Source organism: Nannospalax galili, unplaced genomic scaffold (assembly GCF_000622305.1).
Source record: "Nannospalax galili isolate Female #2095 unplaced genomic scaffold, S.galili_v1.0 scaffold380, whole genome shotgun sequence".
In the NCBI taxonomy this organism is placed as follows: Eukaryota; Metazoa; Chordata; class Mammalia; order Rodentia; family Spalacidae; genus Nannospalax; species Nannospalax galili.
Window position 1 is genome coordinate 4,362,636 of NW_008348568.1, and position 19,250 is coordinate 4,381,885.

Below are 19,250 nucleotides of genomic sequence, written 5' to 3' on the forward strand. Positions count from 1 at the left end.
CCTCCCTGTTTCCTTTCCATTATCCTGGTTCCTGTAGTTATGTCTGGATACATACTCACTTATCAGGGTTTGGTTCTAGGATCCACACATGAGGGAGAACATATGTCAACTTTTTTTTCTGAGTCTGTTACTTCACTTAGTATAACAGCTTCTAGTTCCATCCATTTACCTGCAAATTTCATGATTTCGTCTTTCTTTATTGCTGATTAAAACTCCATCATATAAATTTTCACATTTCATTATCCACTCTTCAACTGAGCAGCACTTAGGTTGCTTCCATCTCTTAGCTATTGTGAAAAGAGCAGCAACAAACATGGATGTACAAGTGTCTTTGCAATAGGATGAGTTCTTTGGGTATATGCCAAGGAGTGGTATAACTGGGTCAAATGGTAGGTTCGTTTGTAGTTTTTTAAGAGTTCTCCACACTGCTTTCCTTAGGGGTTGAACAAGTTTGCAGCCCCACCAGCAGTGGATGAGTGTTCTCCTTTCCCCACATCCTCTCCAACCATTGGTATCATTTGTTCTCTTGATCTTAGGCAGTCTAACCGGGGTAAGATGAAATCTCAAAGTGGTTTTAATTTGCATTTCCCTAATTATTAGTGATGTTGAACATCTTTTAAGAAGTTTCATAGCCAGCTTTACTTCTTCTTTTGAGAACTCTCTGTTCAGCTCCTTAGCCCATCTTTCAATTGGGTTGCTTTTTGTCTTGATTCTCTGTTTTTTGAGTTTGTTATATATTCTGGATATTAAACCTCTGTTGGATGTGTCATTGGTAAAGATTTTCTCCCATTCTATAGGTTTTCTGATCACTTCCTGGTTGTCTCCTTTGATGTACAGAAGCTTTTTAGTTTAATGAAGTCCCATTTGTTAATTCTTGCCCTTGTTTCCTGAGCAATTGATGTCTGGTTTAGAAAATCCTTTCCTACACATATATCTTGTAGGTTTTTCCCAATGTTTTCTTCTAACAGTTTCAGAGTTTCAGGCTTTAACATTGAGGTCTTTGATCCATTTGGAATTGACTTTTGTGTAGAGCGAAAGATAGGGTTTTAGTTTCATTCTTCTACAGGTGGAGATCCAGTTTTGTCAGCACCACTTGCTGAACATGCTGTCTTTCCTCCAGTGAATATTCTTGGCCCCTTTGTCAAACATCAGGTGGCTGAAATCGTATTTACTCATATTTGGGTCTTCAATTTTGTTCCATTGATCTATGGGTCTGTTTTTGTGCCAGTACCATGTTGTTTTTATGACTATAGCTCTGTAATACAGCTTAAAATCAGGTATAGTAATCCCTCCGACATTGCTCTTAGTGCTCAGGGTTGTTTTGGCTATCCAAGGTCTTTGTACTTCCATATGACTCTTAGGATAGTTTCTTCCAATTCTGTGAAAAATGTCGTGGGGATTTTGATTGGCATTTCATTGAATCTATAAATGTCTTTTGGTAGGATGGTCATTTTCACAATATTAATTCTTCCAATCCATGAGTATGGGAGGTCCTTCCATCTTCTGATGTCTTCCTCAATTTCTTTCTTTAAAGAGTTAAAATTTTCTTTGTAGAGCTCTTTAATGTCTTTGGTCAGGTTTATTCCAAGATATTTTTTTTTTTTTTTTTTGCAGCTATTGTGATGGGGAGTGTTTCCACGTGCTCTTTCTCTGATTGCTTGTTATTGGTATATAGAAAGGCCACAGACTTTTGTAGGTTAATTTTGTAGCCTGTCACTTTACTGAACTCATTAATAATTTCTAGGAGTTTTCTGCTGGAATTTTTGGAGTCTCTTAGATATAGTATCATATCCTCTGCAAAAAGGGATAATTTGATCTCTTCTTTTGCAATTATTACTCCTTTAGTTTCCTGCTCTTTTCTTATTGCTGTTGCAAGGGTTTCAAGCACTGTGTTAAAGAGAAGTGGAGATAGTGGACAGCCTTGTCTGGTTCCTGATTTCAATGGTAATGCTTCCAGTTTTTCTCCATTCAGAATGATGTTGGCTGTGAGTTTGTTATATATGGCTTTTATTATGTTGAGGTATATTCCCTCCAGTTCATTTCTCTCTAGTACTTGGACATAAGTGGATGTTGAATTTTGTCAAAGGCCTTCACTGCATCTATTGAGATGAACATGTGGTTCTTGTCTTTGAGCCCATTTATATGATTTATGATGTTTATTGACTTACGTATATTGAACCATCCCTGCATCTCTTGGATAAAGCCGACTTGATCATGGTGGATGATCTTTTTGATGTGTGTCTGTATGCGGTTTGCAAGTATCTTGTTGAGAATTTTTGCATCTGTGTTCATTATGGATATGGGTATATAGTTTTCTTTTTTGCTTTTATATTTACCAGGCTTTGGTATGAGAGTGATGCTGGCTTCATAGAAGGAATTTGGAAGTTTTCCCTCCAATTCTATCTTTTTGAATAAATTGAGCAGTATTGGATGCAGGTCTTCTTTAAATGTCTGATAGAATTCTGCTGTTAATCCATCTGGACCTGGCCTTTTTTGGTTGGAAGGCTTTCTATTACTGTTTCAATTTCCTCATATGTTATGGGTCCGTTTAAACTGTTGATCTCTTCCTGGTTTAACCTTGGTGGTTCCCATGATTTTAGATATCCATCTATTTCTTTTAGACTTTCAGTTTTCAAATTTAGTAGCGTATAAGTTTTTAAAGTATTCCCTTAAATGTTCTGTATCTTTCTGGTGTCTGTTGTGATGTTTCCCCTTTCATCTCTGATTTTGTTGATTTGGAGGTGCTCTTTCTTTCTCTTGGTTAACTGAGCTAGCGGTCTATCAATCTCGTTTATCTTCTCAAAGAAACAGCTCTTGGATTCATTGATTATTTGTATTGTTTTCTTTTTTCTCTTTCATTAATTTCTGCTCTCATTTTTGTTATTTATCTTGTCTGCTGGGTTTGGGTTTTGTTTGCTTTTGCTCTTAAGTGTATTGAGTTTCAACATTAAGTCATTTATTTGTGTTCTTTCTGCTTTTTTGATGTAGGCACTTAGAGCTATAAACTTCTCTCTAAGGACTGCTTTCAGCGTGTCCCAGATATTTTGTTATGCTGTATTGTCTTTTTCATTTAGTTCCAGGAATACTTTTATTTCTTTCCTAATTTCTCTTTTGACTCATTCATCATTCAGGAGTGTGTTGTTTAATCTCCATGTGTTTATGTGGTGATTAGGGCTTTTTCCAGTATTGATTGTAAGCTTTATTACACTGTGGTCTGATAGAATGCATGAAATTATTTCAATTTTTTTTGTATTTGTTAAGGTTTCTTTTTTGCCCCAGTATATGGTCGATGTTGCAGAAGGTTCCATGAGGTGCTGAGTAGAAAGTATGTCCTTTGGTGTTTGGATGGAATACTTGGTAGATGTCTGTTAAGTCCACTTGATATATGTTATTGTTTAATTCAGATGTCTCTCTGTTAACACTCTGTCTTGTTGACCTGTCTAATGTAAACAGTGGGGTATTGAAGTCCCCTATTATTAATGAGTTGGGATTAATCTGGGTCTTAAAGTCCTGTAGTATTGTATTTATGAAGTTGAGTGCAGCAGAGTTTGGTGAATATATGTTCATGATTGTAATATCTTCTTGATTTATTGTTCCTTTGATCAAAATGAAATAGCCCTCTTTGTCTTTTCTGGTTAGTTTCAGTTTAAAGTCTTTAAAGTCTGAGATATTAGAATTGCTACAACTGCTTTTTTCTTAGTACCATTTGCTTGATATATTTTTTCCATCCTGTCACTTTAAGATAGTGTCTGTCCTTGAAAGTGAGATGGGTTTCTTGCAGACAACAAAAAGATGGATTTTGTTTCTTAACCCATTCACCTATTCTGTGTCTTTTGACTCGGGAGTTCAGTCCATTAATATTTAAAGTTATTAATGAAAGATGAGTATTGAGTCTTGTCATTTTTATTTGCATTTACATTCATGATATACCTATACTTTTCCACAATTTTACCTTTATTGAATTTCTTTCCAAAATCCCTTGGGTATGGTCATTCCTTCCTTCAGCTCTTTGTGTTGCTTCCAGAGCTCTCTGAAGGGCTGTTTTTGTGGATATGAATTCCTTCAGCCTATTTATGTCATGGAACATTTTTCTTTCCCCTTTGACTATAGTAGACATTTTGGCTGGGTATAGTAGTCTGGGTTGGCATCTGTGGTCATTTAACACTGGGAATACTTTGGTCCAGGCTCTTCTTGCTTTCATAGTTTGCACTGAAAATTCAGCTGTAATCCTAATGTGTTTTCCTTTATATGTGACTTTTTGTTTCTCTTTTGCAGCTTTCAGTATTGTCTCTTTGTTTTGTACGTTTAGTGTTTTTACTATGATATGCCATGAGAGTTTCTTTTCTGGTCCTTTCTGTTTGGTGTTCCCTATGCTTCTTGTATTTGTAAGGGCATGTCTTTCTTTAATTTTGGGAAATTTTCTTCCACGATTCTGTTGAAGATCTGGTCCATGCCATTATCTTGGGATTCTTCTCCTTCCTGTATGCCTGTGATTCATAAGTTTCATCTTTTTATGGTGTCACACGATTCTTGCATATTCTATTCTTGTGATTTCTTAAAGTTTTCATAATGTTTGCGTGGTCTAGTTCATCCATTTTTATCTTCCCGTCTTGATACCCTGTTTTCCATTCCATTCATCCTATTGGTGGGCCTTTCTCCTGTTGTTTCTAATTGGCTTACTGAGTGTTTCACTTCCTTCTTCATTTCAGCCTGAGTATTCTTCAATATTTATAGCTCTTTTCCTAATTCATTCAGAAGTTTATCCTTATCTTCCTTCAGTTCTTTGATTTTGTTTTTGTGTGTTCTTTAAATTCACTGAATTCTTTTATCATGTTTATAACTGTTCTTTAGAGTTCCATGTCCTGCATTATCTCTAAGAGGTTCTCATTGTACTCCTCTAGAGGACTATTAGTATTTGGTGGGGATATGTTATTTTGTTTTTTTCATGTTATTATTTCCTCTCTGTGATTTTGACATGTGAATTTCTTTTGTAGTTTCTGATTCTTGTGTGAGACTCAAGCCTTCAAGTTTAGATCTACTTCTTTTTCTGAATTTTATGTTTCTTTGTGGTTTACTTTTTGGACATGAAAGGCTGGTTCCTCTAAGCTTCCAGTTCTCACTTTTGGTTTTATATTGGAGTGGCCAGATTGCTTTTGTCTTCAGGAGTTCCCACAGAGACCCAAGGATCAGATGCTCTCAAGGCTTTCTCCTAAGGTCTGGATCCCTCCAGGATAGATTTTGGCTTCACGAATTTGGGGGTTGGACTGGCCTGGGAGCCTGGCCAAGGAAAGATGATGGTCTAGGGCAGCTGGTGACTGTACCACCCAGAGATGCGAAAGAAGATGGGGGCAGGAGGAGGTCCCAAAGACCCCTGGGACTGCTCTGAGGAGCTGGGTTGGTCTGGATGCAAAGGACCAGGAAGAGGAAAGTTCAGCCCGGTGTATAGGAAAGAGGCTGGCAGCTTGTGCAGACCCAGGGAGGTGAGGGTGGGACCAGGCTCAGAGCGCTCCTGGGGACCCGTGAAGTAACTGGGTTGGTCTGGATGCAAAGGATCAGGAAGCAGTAGTGGTTCCCCAGGTGTCTGGGGCCCCAAGACAAGGAATGGGACAAACCCAGGCTAGCAGGAGAGCCAGGTGGGTGGGGGAGATGGGGGCGTGAGTGAGGCTGGGGGAATCAAGGCACAGAACTCACACTCGGCTTACCTTGGAGAGAGAGGCCTGCGGGTTGGAGAGGGGCCTGTGGGCCCTGCAGGCCCAGGGAAGCAGAGGGAGGTGAGGGTACTTTTTGAAACTTTATGGGAGAATTTCATAGGGAGGAGAAATGAAAAATTGGGGTTCACGGGCAGAATTGTTAAAAAATTACAAGCTTCATATATGTAGTGTCTTTTTAAAAAAACAAACAAGGCAAAACAATTTACTGATTCTCAGGACAAAACATGGATTATCATTTATAGCAAATTTTAAGCAAGTGCTGTTTCAATTCCTATGGCAGAGAGAAAAGTCTGTCATTTTATCAGCTTTGAACCCTTGCCATGTGCAGCCTCACTACAGATTCTAAAATTTCCTTTATTCATCTTTCTTTCTATTTTTCTCTTTGAGTCTTTTCTGAAAAATAAGATAAGGGAAAATATGAAGGATTTGTAACCACTTTCCCTTGAGTCAAACTTGAGCTTCAGATCTTTTTCCCATCTAACTGAGATTAATAAAATCTATATTTCTTTATCACAGATAAACTGAGTTTTGAATACCCATTGAGAGAACAGGTGAATTACTACCCCCAGAGCTTGGCATGTGATAGTTTTTTTATACTTTGAGCTTCTGTTTTTGAAGTTTGCTTCTCATTTTCTTCCCCATGGTACGTGTTTGGACTGCTGGAGACATACACAATCATCTTCAACTACACTAGCAGGATCATGGGTCCTTAAATTGGGGGATTAATAGATGATTTCTCCCCATGTTTTGCTGGAAAATTATAGTGGAGTTAAAATAATCTGTGTTCTCTTCTGGTGTCATTTTTATTTTTCTAAGGCTTCTATAATGTCTCTACGTCTACTAAGGCCATCCTGCCTCATCTGGACTGCTTTTTTGATAGACCATTGGTTGATGTCTTGGAATGCTGTCTCCAGGCCGGCTCATCCAACACTCATTCATTTGATTTCTTAGCAAACATATATAAGATAACTTCTAGGTTTCAAGAATCATGGTAGGTGCCGACTGTCTTCCTAATGAGTTCAAATTCCCACTTCTTCACTTGCTATCACTTTAATATCAGTGGGAAGTCTCAGTTGTCTAGGAGACAGAATTCCTGCATATTCTTGTTTCAACTTGATTTTTAAATTCTCTTTTAAAACATGATATTCAGTCTATCTGGACCAGTCTCCTCATTGTCTCTGCCTTTGTTGCAGTATTCCCCTTCCACCCATCTGTGTCTCACTTGTTCTAGCCTAATGCTGAGCACAGAGCTCAGGTGTTAATTCTTTGTGAAAGTCTGCTGACAATCCCTCTCTAGGCAGGACACTTGCTCCTCAGTATCTGAATTAATACCATTCAAACTGAAAATTATCTTTTCAAGTATACATTTTGCTCAGCAAATAACCCTTAGTAACTGTGTTCTTTGAAGCTTGGCCGCTGTTGGGGAGCCCTTCTCCTTCCATCCTTGCAGTAGACAAGCAATAATTTAGTCTGGCCTTGGAAGCAGAATCAGGTAGTTACGGAGTTGTGACTTTGCATGGATAGCTAGATCTGGATTCTAATTCTAACAGTGAACTGTTAGATTTCCCTCTCCTCACTGAGACCAGCAGAATTGTCAAATGCCCAAGGTGTGGCCCATTCAATCTTGCCACCTTAATTTTAGAATTTTCAATCTTGACTGTGTGATTCTTGCTTCGTTTTTTTTTTTTCAATTGAATTTGGGATCTTATGCACAGCATTCAAACATTTTACCTTTGTGTCTATCACCAGCCTTTTAAAATTTTATTTTGAGACAAGGTCTTGCTAATTTGCTCCATCTAGCTCCAACTCACTATAGCCCAGGAAGGCCTTAGACTCCTGATCCTCCTCTCTCTGCCTCCTATGTACCTGGGATTATAGATTTGTGTCCCCACATTCTACCTTGCCCTGGGATTCTGAAGCAATGGTGCCTCAAAACCAAACGGTCACTCAGAATCATCCACAGCTAAGGCAGCTTTCCTGGTGGTATTTGACTTTTGTTTTTCTCTTCCTCTTTTTTCATCATCCACTTGCTGCTCTCCTTCTTTCTTAGGCACCCTATCGCTATGAGTCTTTGATGAACTTTCAGTACAAGTCTAGGTGCCATCATCCATTTTATCATGAAACACACTTGGCACGAAGAACTCAGGCTAACACTAGAGTGTCTTGGGTACTTATTCAATCACAAGGAATTCATAGTTCAGAGGACTGATCTTTGATCCGTCCTTACGACCGGCTATGAGATTAAGTAGAATCTTTGCTGCCATTGTCTTGTTTCCAGTGTTTACTTTTATGGAAACCTGGATCCAGAAAGAAGTCTTGTAGCTGAGCCATTTGCTCTCAAATCACCTGCAGCCTGCTTTCACAGGATGGCATTTATCCACCTAGCTAATGATCATGTCCCACCTTTCACTCTTTTCTTAGAAAGGTGAACCAGACATTGAAACTCTACAACCTTTACTTTTAGTTCATGGATCTGTTATCAAGAGAAAACACGGACTCTTGTGTAAGCTTTTCTACTGAATTATTTCATAATTTTTTCTCTTTGTCCTTTCATTATCTCACCTGTAAACTAGGCTAAGACACAGGAGAACATTATTCAGGGAAAAAATACAGTTATTGCCATGCTGAGATCTCTGCAAATGAAGGTGAATACAGTAATAAGCAGATGTTATCATGAGTGTTTTTCCACAGTAGCAAAGAAAAGCAAAGGCATTAACTTCTGGAAGAACTGGGTAGAGTTTTGCGGTTTTGTTATGAACCACTGAGAAGATTTGCACATTGAATTGCATTGAGGGGCCATGGGTTGGAACAAATCTACTGTCTTCTGCTTTCCTTACTCAGGTAGTGACCTCTTGTGGGGGAAGAAAGAGGCTAGTAGGACCTCAGCACTACCAGACACATACAAAATCTGCACCCAGGCAACTGATGATGGATGATGGGGTGGTTGGTCCCCAGAGGAAGACATCTTGGTATAGATATTTGCCTTGGGCAGCCAAGTGGAAAGCAAAAATGAGTGAACCAAAGTGGAAAATCTGTTCACTAACTGGCTGAATACACCTGATAGAGCTAATAAAACCCTTGTGTCTGTCCCTGCTCAAGAGGTAAATCTAAGTCCACACAACCTGGCCGGTCTAAGAATTTAAATCTTTGGAGAGAATGTTTCAAAACACGTCTAGGCAGAGAAAATATTTCTGTGCATTCTTAACTGGAAAAGAAGAGATGCATATTTTCTGCAGTGGGTGATGCTGTTCAACACTGAGGACAAAGATCATAGCTTCCATTTAGACTTCTGGCCTATGAGGTGAACACCTGTGCACCTGTGGAAATCATTCTGTCTCCCTTCTTGTTAAATGGGACTTAAGGGAAAGGAAAGGACTTGCCCAGGGCCAGCTCAGAAATCTATGGAAAGGGATCAAGTTAGACCTGGGTGTCTGGCCGTCTTTATCATTTATTAACACCAACGTTTTTCTCAATGTATATTTTTTACTGCATTTTTATGTAATTCATATAAAACATCTTAATCATATTTAGAACCCCTTCCCCATCTGTACCTCCCATAACCTCCCAACTGGATTTTATGCATTCTGTCATATATGTCATATATATTAAGGCCTATTGAGTCAAGTTTGTGTTTCTAGATGTCTCTTGGTTCATGTTCATCAGCCTAGCTAGAGTCACACTCTTAAACAAGATCAACTTTCACTCTGTCATCAGTAAACAACTGCCAGTAGTTCGTCAGCTAAGGTTGGGACCTGCTGTCCATTTCCCTGGTTCTATGCTGGCTTTTTGTCTGATTGAGTTTGAATGGGTCTTTGCATGTTGTCACCATTGATGTAAGTTCATATGAGCAAGTTCCCAGAGGCCTAGAAGAATCTGCTTCCTTGTGATCATGTGCCAATCCTATCTCTTACAATCTTTCCGCCCCCTCTTCCACAATGGTTCCTGAGCCTTGTGTGGGTGAGGTTTAATATAGAAGTCCTGTCTAGGGACACATACTCTGCAGTCTCTTATTCTCTGAAACTTGGTCAATTGTGGCTTTCTCTGTGCATCACCCTCAGTTGCATGAGGAAGCTATGAAGCGAGAGCTGAAAGATGCATTGGTATTCTCTCTTCCCCCTTGTTCCACTATGTTCCCTGAGGCTTAGATGTAGAGGTTCCACTGTAGATGTGTCACTTTGGGCTGAGCATCTCTCAGACACTTACTGTGTGTGTGACCATTTGTGGAACTCCATAACTGTCTCTACCTGTTGCATAAAGAAGCTTCTTTGATGAGTGATGAGTGATATACTTGTCTGTGAATATAAGGATCCATATTTAGCATACGGTAAGAAATTACATTTGTCTAGAGATATACAGGGCTGGAGAAGTCATAGATCCTTGAGAAAACCCTACCTGTGTCATATCCCTAGACAAATGTAATTTCTTACTGTATGCAATCACTCTTCTTTAATGCCCTCAGCCTCCTACTCCTACTGCATATTAATTTGGTTGGTTAACATTTGTATTGATTGATTTGCAGCATGGTAGATCTAATTTGTTAATCAATGACTGTATGGTATTTTCATTCATCTATTCCTTAGTTCATTCAAGAAATATTTGCTGAGTCACTGCAAAGTGCTAGATATGGGAGCAGCAATAATACATGACTTTAGTATTAGATTTGCCATCACTGTGATAAACACACAGCAGAAACACTAAGGGAGGAAAGATTGACTTTGGCTCACAGTTTCAGAGGGAGGGAGGGAGGGAGGAAGGGAGAGAGAATGTGCAAGCACTATCTTTTTCCTTCTTTCCACCTTTTTAAAATTTCAATCTTGACTCCTAGTTTATGGCATGTTGCAGCCCACATTTAGGGTAACTTAATCATCTCTGAAAATGCCACACACTTATGCCCAGGAGTATACCTTCCTCATCTCCTAGGAATTTCTCAGTCCAATCAAGATTAATTATCACCGCTTTCTTAGCAACTATAAAAAAACTCATCAACAAAGAAAATGAGGGTTGTAGATAGCTCAGCTGACGGTGCTGCCCAGCATGCAGAAATTCCTGAGCGTCGTAACGTCTAAAACCAGGAATGGTGCATGCCTGCAATCCCAACACTTATGTGGAAGAAGAAGGATCAGAAATTCAAGGTCATTCTCAGCTGCATAGTGAGTTCAAGACCAGCCTGGACTACATGTGACCTTATCTTAAAAATAAGTAAAAGGTAAAGAGAAGATGTATGACTTCTGGAGGAGGGATTGATAGTGCAAACTGTCATTTTGAGAGGGTAAGATTAGTCCATGGAAAGCTTCTCTAGAGATTCTGTTTGTCTGTTGATGAAGCTTAAAATTTCAGAGACATCCTTTCATCAGTATTTTCCTTCAACCTACAGTCTACCCACCAGTAAGTCTTATTGCACATTTGACGTATGCTCCTAATCCAGCTGCTTCCAATGCCTTCCACTTTGCCAAAACATGCCAGCCTCTTACCTGTTCTGTTGAATACGGTCTCTCTGCTCCTATTATTCCTTCCTCATGGTCATATGCACTTGTCCAGTGCTCTTACAAAACAAACATTTAAGTCCTGAACTGTAGGACTTCTCAGTCTTTTGTGTTTTAATCAACTTAGTGACCATCCAGGACAGTGAGTACAGAATACCACATTTCACAGATACATTTCTCATAACACGTCTTACAAATAGTGCTTCTCCTGGATGTGCTACGGAAAGCCAAGAAAACACCTACAGAAATGACAAGTTTGTTTTTCCCTCTTTGCCTGCTTCCCCATTTGTGAAATGTAGATGGTAATTCTTGTTCGGCCTGCATTCTCTGGCTACTGGGAGAATCACATGAGATAAAATGTGTTACAGAAAGAGCCTCCCATTTCTCCAACTTAACCAAACCCAAAGGAAACCCAACGTGGTGCTCTGCTAGGATGGACATCTGGAAAACACTGATATTTCTGGTTATACCATCTCTTCTCTTAATCTACAATCAAGAAATTAAAAATTGGTTTATTTATTTGAGCAACTGGGAGTGAAAACCAAGTAGCTGTTGGCTGTAATCCAGAAATCATACAAAACAATTGTTTTGGGGCTCAGAATGCAGACAATGCTAATCAGTGGCTGGTGTGGAGAAGGAAGAGGAGCCGGTCAGGTGTCAGATGGACAAAGCAAAAAAAGAAAGAAAATAAGAAGGAATGGGTTAAGAAATTTAAAAGAAGAAGGCTGGAGAGGTAAGAGAACCAGAAAATGCAGTATTGCAAGGCAAAGGCAGTAAAACTGCACCAGTGCTGATAACGGATTTGTTACCCCCACAGCAGATCGTGTGGACATAGTGCCTTGCACTGAATCATTGAGTGGCACTAGATGTAGTGATGTGGAGTGGGAGTAGGGCTGTGGGCCTGGCAAAGCTCTGTGGGTCTCTGTAAAGTGCCATTCAGAGAACTTCTTTCATACCAGGGCAGCAAGAAGCGATGCTGATGTCATGAAAATTTTCCTTTCTGACTAAAAGCAGCTGTGTTCTCTTCTTCTCTTGGGCTTTTGACTAGGATTGACTGATAATTCCAGACTCTGATGCCCTAGACTAAAACACGTTCATCAGATGTATCCAAATGTACTTGTGGGCCAAACTTCTAATGGGATGATGGTGGTGATGGTGATGATGGTAATAAAATGATTGATTTCATATATCAGCTTACAAATCATGATAATATTGAAGTGTGTCAAAATATGGCTTAGGTTGGTATTGAAATTTCTAATGAATAAAAAACAATAACAACAACAACAAAAGCCAAGATCCAAAAACTCACTGACTATCACATGGTCCGAGGAATCCCAAGTTGACTTAGAGACTGGATCTTCTATCCCTTCATCCTGGAATCTTTGTTTGACATGATGGAGTTTCTCAGCACATCATCCAAAGGAGGAGGTAATAATATATTTGGGCATCTAAATTTGGAAATTTGTTTGAAGTGAGTGTCATTGGAGAGAAGGAATTGTGTTGGGGGGCATTTGTGGGTCAAAATGATCAGAAGTGACAGAAAAGCTAATCTGCCATTACATATCTAAATAAATGCCAATCAAAGAATTTACATGGAGATGCAAAAAGCACTTCAATGCAAGGGTAAGCGATTTAGTTTCCCTCCTCCTATCTGGCACTTACTGCACGGTTTGAATCTGTGGCTCAATTTCCCATCTGTGAAGTGGGGTTATTTCCCCTTCTGACAAGAGGTGCTGTAAGGTTGCATGAATATGTGTAGGGTGCTTGGAACTGTGCCAGTACATAAGCTGTCAGGGATACTCAGGCTTGGGGTTTTTATATATCTTATACTCTCTATTCTCACTTTCCTATAAGTCATCATTTTCCATGGTGATTATCTGTCCCTAAGAGAATGAGAGGTCTTGGAAGGGCGGGACTCAGGGCTCCTTCACAGTTGTATCTCTAGTACCTAACACATAGAAAGTCCCAAAGGACAACTGCTGAGTGAATGAGTGAATAAATACACGAGTGTCTTAGTACAGACAGTTCAAAAGAAATGGATAAGTCATTTATCATCACTTGCTTCCTAATCATGAGAAGAGTTATGTTTCTTTTCAACACAGTCAAAAAGCAAGTAGGTGGGTGTCTTCTTAAAGTTTTGTTCTTTCTGTACTTGTACATCCATCAGTACTTCTTAAAGTGTGGAGACAGAGCCAGTGATCATTGGGTAAATACTTGGCAGTCAAGACCTGTGTCATCTAGAATGTTCCCTCATTAGGTATTGGTACATGAGGCAGAGACTCTGTTCTGTTCTCTGACACATTCAGCCCATCACTGTGCTGTGTGAGCACTCAGTCAACAGTTCTTGAGTGAATAAATAATTGGCTACTAGGAATTCTTTCCTTTTTAGTATTCTTATAGCAAAAGTAATACTTTTTGTTTTCATTATGAGAAAGGTTAAAGAAATTTTACTCATGAGAAAAGTTTAAATCCAAGGCCCCCTTTCTCACCTACTATTGCAACTTGTGTCCCAGTTATGGACTCAATAGAATTAAAAGGTTTCTGTTTGCACACAGCTATTTATGAGGATTACTAAGCAAACAGGAGAAATGGAACAAAATGATAAAAAGCAATCGATGGTGCTTTCCTGTGGGATTTTATGAGTTCTATCAAGGCATGATGAATAACTAATGAGACTGACTTCTAGAAGGAAGAGGAAGGCAGATAAATGCATTACCATTATCACAAGCTTTGTCTTCTGTGAGCTTTGTAACTGCAGCTATCTATGGTCTATCCAGTCATGCTAAACACAACCTTTAGGAATGGTGTACAGTTAAAGACAGGCCAGTGGCACTTCCTGGAAGCAATGGTGGGCTGAAATTGGGGAATGTGGCCTGAGTGAATTGACTTAGCCTTTCTCAGAAATGAGAACTCATTATGAAACAGAACCCAGTGGCGGCGAGTCAAGGGGCAAGGCGCCCTGGTTGGGTTCATGTTATCAACAGTGGCACCTTCATAGCTTGGATCAGAAAAGGACACAAATATTTAGGTAGCTGCTGGGTTCTCACAGCAAGGAGGAAAATGGTACCTGGCAGGGGCTGACAGCTCGTTTGTGCTGAAGGAAGTATTGTTCCCAGGGAGCAGATGAAGAGACCGCCTGAAGCTGCTCAAGATGCTCAGCCAGGAGCTGGCAAAGCCTATTTCCAAATCCTGAGTTTTTGATGCCACATCTCAAGTTCTTTCCTTATAGGAACTATCTACGTAGCCTCAGAGATTGGGACCATTTGACTACTTGTCTACCAGTTTACCCTGAAGCTTGCCTTAGTCTTGGGAAGCTCATGTGCCTCTGGATAGCATGGAGGGGAGATGATCCTGATAGCTGAGGACCTGTTGAATTTTAACAACTCACGAACACCGAACACTTACTGAAGTCCAAGTGGATAGAAAGTCTCATGCCCCTTGCAGTATTATTACTTGGGGTTTGTAGCCCGAAAATTATTTATTCCTCTGAAAAGGGGCAGAGCCTGCTGCAGAGAGTTAATTGTGGCGAGTTAGCACAGAGGTGAGATTGGACTGGGAAAAGGAAGTGTGAGGCCACTGGGGGGTAGAATGGTGGAGGTGTCCTGCAGGTGTGGAAGGGAGAAAGACATCCACAGATCATGGGGTGAGACCCCCATATGCCCACCTGGTGTGGGTGAAAGCTAATGGAGACTGTGGATGGGACTGGAATGATGCCATCTCTTTGTAAGTCCTCCCTCCCTATCATGTAAACCATGCTAAAACCCAAATAGAAAATATTCTGTCAGTTTGTTAGCCCCGGGGTCTCAGAAGGTGCAGGCTGGGGTCTCTCAAGAAGGGAGGGGGGAAAATTTAGTGGCACAGGGTTACACCTCATTATTGCCTCCATGTAATAGTGACACTGAGTCTTTGACTTATCCAAGGCTGCACAGGTAAAAAGTAGAAGAGTTGCCTGTGGACTTGATGTTGTTTGACCACTTAGTTCTGGCTGTGCAGGTGCTCATCCAGTAGTAACAGACCACACCAGTGGTTCCCAGTGTGATCCTAGAACTAGAAACACTGATGTCCACCAGCAGATTGTTAGAAATGTAAATTCTGAGTTCCACCAAGACATACTGAATCAGAAACTGGGGGTGGGGCCTATTGGTCTGGGTTTCATCCGGTTTCTTGTGGGTTCTGATGCACACCCAGTGTAAGGATCACCAGCCTATGCTAATCTGCGGTACTCTAGGGGAAGGAAGGGCAGAGATGTTCTGAGGGAATCAGGTGAACCAGGAATCTTGGGAAGATACTTTCCAAGAATATTATCATTTTAGGGTTGTGGACCACACCTGAAGGAGGAGAAAGGACACAGTCTCTTCTTAGAAAGAGGTTGTGATGGGAGGAGAACTGGGAAGTGGTGACATCATGACACCTTCTGAGAATATGGTGTGTTAGTTGGAGAGGTATTGTTTGCCCAAGAAGGCTTATTGAGGTCAAGTGACTTGGCCAGGATAATGTAATTAGTAAGGAGTGATGAGCTCAAGCCCAGATCTTGAGTTTCTGTGGGTATGTTAATATGCCTCAGAACTAGTCATATAGATGTCAGAGATCCCTGAATCATGAGAATTCGCTGCAGAAACACTCAATTTCTCATAAAATGATGGAAAATCAGAGGAGGAATGATAAGACAATAAGTTGAGGGAGGTTGGAAAGTCAAAGAGAGGGACTCAGAGCAAGGTAAGAAAGAGATAGGGAAGTCTTCAGATACTGTTCTAGAACCACCGCTGTCTCCTCATCTTAATCATCATGGACACAATTTATTATCCTGTAAGTGTGATACAAGCTATAAAATGTAGCAGAGGTGACTTTGAGTTCTCAGCATTGCCAGTGACCCCAGCAGGTTATTTAACTTCTCTGAGATTAGCTCCTCATCTACAAAATAGGAATCAGAAGGGTTCTGACCTCACAAGATCTGAGGAAAGTTGTAAGGTAGAATATGTATGGAAGGGGTTGGAGAGATGGCTCAGCAGTTAAAAGCACTGATTGCTTTTGCAGAGGACTCAGGTTCGATTCCCAGCTCCCACATGGCGGCTACGAACCGTCCTTAACTCCAGTTCCGCAGAACTGCATGATATGGGTACACTCACATACATGCAGGCAATACACTCATACACATAAAATAATAAAATAAAATATTAAATAAAATAATTTTTAAGAAAGAATATATATAGAAAACCCTTAGCATGTTGCCTGCCTCTTAGAAAGAGCCCCAAAACAAACAAACAAACAAACAAACAAACAAACAAACAGAAAACGAAACAAACCATGCGTTGTGTTTTTGTTACCATCTCATCCGAGGGCTGAGCCACACAGGAAGGCAACCATGGACATAAAAGAAGGCTCCATGAGGGAGGAGGATTCCTTGCCTGTGTCCCACCACCACAGAGATCTCCTGCTCTTTGTCTACTGTCACTTTATTTTTACCCTCTTTATACTGTTTCTAACCCCCAAGATGCTCACTCTGCAAGAGCCTTGGTCTTAATGAAAGACTCCTTCAATTTATTATACATGGAAAAGTAACACGTACAGCTCACTCTGTCCCCCATGCCACCCGATGCTACGTTCAGTATCCAGAACATCATGAATCAGTCTACCCTTGTAGCAGCTATGGAGAAGCTGTGTGATGGCAGAGAGCACGGCCTTCGAGACGTCTTGGTTGTGAATCCCACTGATTGCTTGCTTAGCAGAAAAGAAATTGCTGAGCCCATTCACATCTTTGATCTGTGTAAAAGGCACAAATTTTATTGATTAGCTGACACACACTGACTGTTATGAGACATATCGTGAATGTTTTTTTGTCCAAGAAGTGCAATGAGTATAATTATTCCCACTGTATAAATTAGGAAAATGCAGTAACTGATTTTTTAAGTAAGGATTGAAATCTAACTTCTGAGTTTAGTTCTCTGTCAGATTATGTCTTAAATGATTACATTTATATAAAAAATAGTCACATTGATATGAAAACCCCTGGGTAAGGCAACTTCAGGTAGGCTTGGGGTTTGGGGCTGGGGTGGGGGGTGGTGTGGAACATAGTTTCTGGAATTTGAAGCTACAACTGCATGAGATGGGAAGGAAGGAGAGGATTGGCTGTATCATGTTGAGACATCTAGGGTGTCTTTGGGCTTAGCCCTGATCCTGCTGAGAAGGATGCGCAAGCCCTCGTGCCCCTTTCCCCTGGACCTTTTCTGATCTGGTTCTCTAGGCGTCGTGTGCCGTGTTCCCTCCTGATCTCTAGCTCTGGCTAATTATCTGCCATGTAAGACTATCTGCAGCATGAACCTGGCCAGGAGAGTGTTGATAGGTTGAGGTGGTGCACAAAATGGGGCAGAGGGCTGGACCCTGAGCAAGAACTAACGTTTAGAATCTCTTCTTCTGCCTCCATCTCTGTGACTTGACTAAGAGACTTGAGTTCGTCCATAAAATAACATGAAAAGTTTTTTTTAGATTTAATTGTATGACAGGCCCTATTCTTAGTACTTTATGTGTTTACTCCAACTATTCTCATAGTAATCCTATAACTAGCACTATAAACCTCATTTTGACATGATAAAAAGGTCACCTATAGAGGTTAAATAACTTGTTCAAGGTTGCTCACCTGGCAAGTAATGTTCAAATGCACACATTCTAATGCCAGAATTTTCACTCAGAAGTACTGAGTGGCAATGTCTCTTCAGAGGGTCAAAGAGCATTAGTGAGAGTAGGATGAGCCAAGTCTCTAAAATCATTTTGGAAACTGAAGTTGAGTGGATGGTAGGTTATTATTAGCATTGTTCCCAGGGATGTGGAGCTGCAGGTTTCCTAAAGGATGGGGGGTGGTGTGCTTAAAATGTTTTATTATATATATTGTCTTTTTGAGGCAGGGTCTCCCTGTAGCCCCAGCTGTCCTGGAACTCACTATGTAGACCAGGCTGGCTTGAATTCACAGAGATCCGCCTGCCTCTGCCTCCCAAGTGCTGGGACTATAGGCGTGTGCCACCACGCCCAGCTAACTTATTATTGTATTATTATTAACAGAGCATAGGGTGGGGGGTTATTTACAGAAGAGTGGGCGCCTCACATTTACAGCTGTGCCATAAAGTCCACACTCAAATACAATTCTGTGACCTCCCTACAGACACACAAAATGGTGTGAGAGGTACCTCTTGGTGTTCTTGGCTTATGTATCCTTTGCCCCTTGTGGGGAGCTTTTTGAGACAGGGTCTGCCTCTAACCCCAACTGGCCTGAAACTCCCTAGGTAGACCAGTCTGGTCTGATCTGTGTGCTTGGATTGAAGGCATGCTCCACCATGCCTGGTCCTTTTCAAAAGGATTTTGAGGGTGGGAAGTAGAATAGTTTGGGAGGAAACTATGAAAAAAGGAGAAGAACGGAGCTTGGCAAAAAAAAAAAAAAAAAAAAAAAATGAGGAGGGACCCAATAGATCTGGGAATTAAGATCTTGTTGGCATCCCTGGAGGCCCTCATCTTTACACTTAGTAGAAAATGAAAATTCCCATCTGAAGAAAGGAACAGAAATCACCAGTGGTACATACAGATGGAAGTGTGTATGACAGAGTAAAAAACAGAGCTATCTCATTTACCTAGGAACATAAGGGAAGTTTAATAAAACATTCATGTGAGGTCTGAGTCGTTTCCTTCCCTCTCTCCCTCCCTCCCTTCTTCTCTCCCTCCCCTCCTTCCTCTCCCCCTCCCCCTCCTTCCTTGTATTTGTGAACACTTTCACATCTGTATATATGAGCATGATGAGGCATGGTTTCTTTTCTGCCCTTCAGAATCTCATCAGCTTCCCCCCTTGCCTTTCTCCCTTCCTTCTTCCCTCCTTCCCTTCTCTCCTTCCTTTCTCTTCTCTCTTCTCTTTGTGTTATTTTGTTTTGAGAGACAGTGTCTTGCTATGTAGTACAAATTAGCCTTAAATTGTGAATTCTCCTAAATTAGCTTCCTAAGTATTTTTTAACATTAACTAGTGCTCATTCTCAACAATTGTCTCCCACAAATATATAAAAAATTTATTTATCATTTT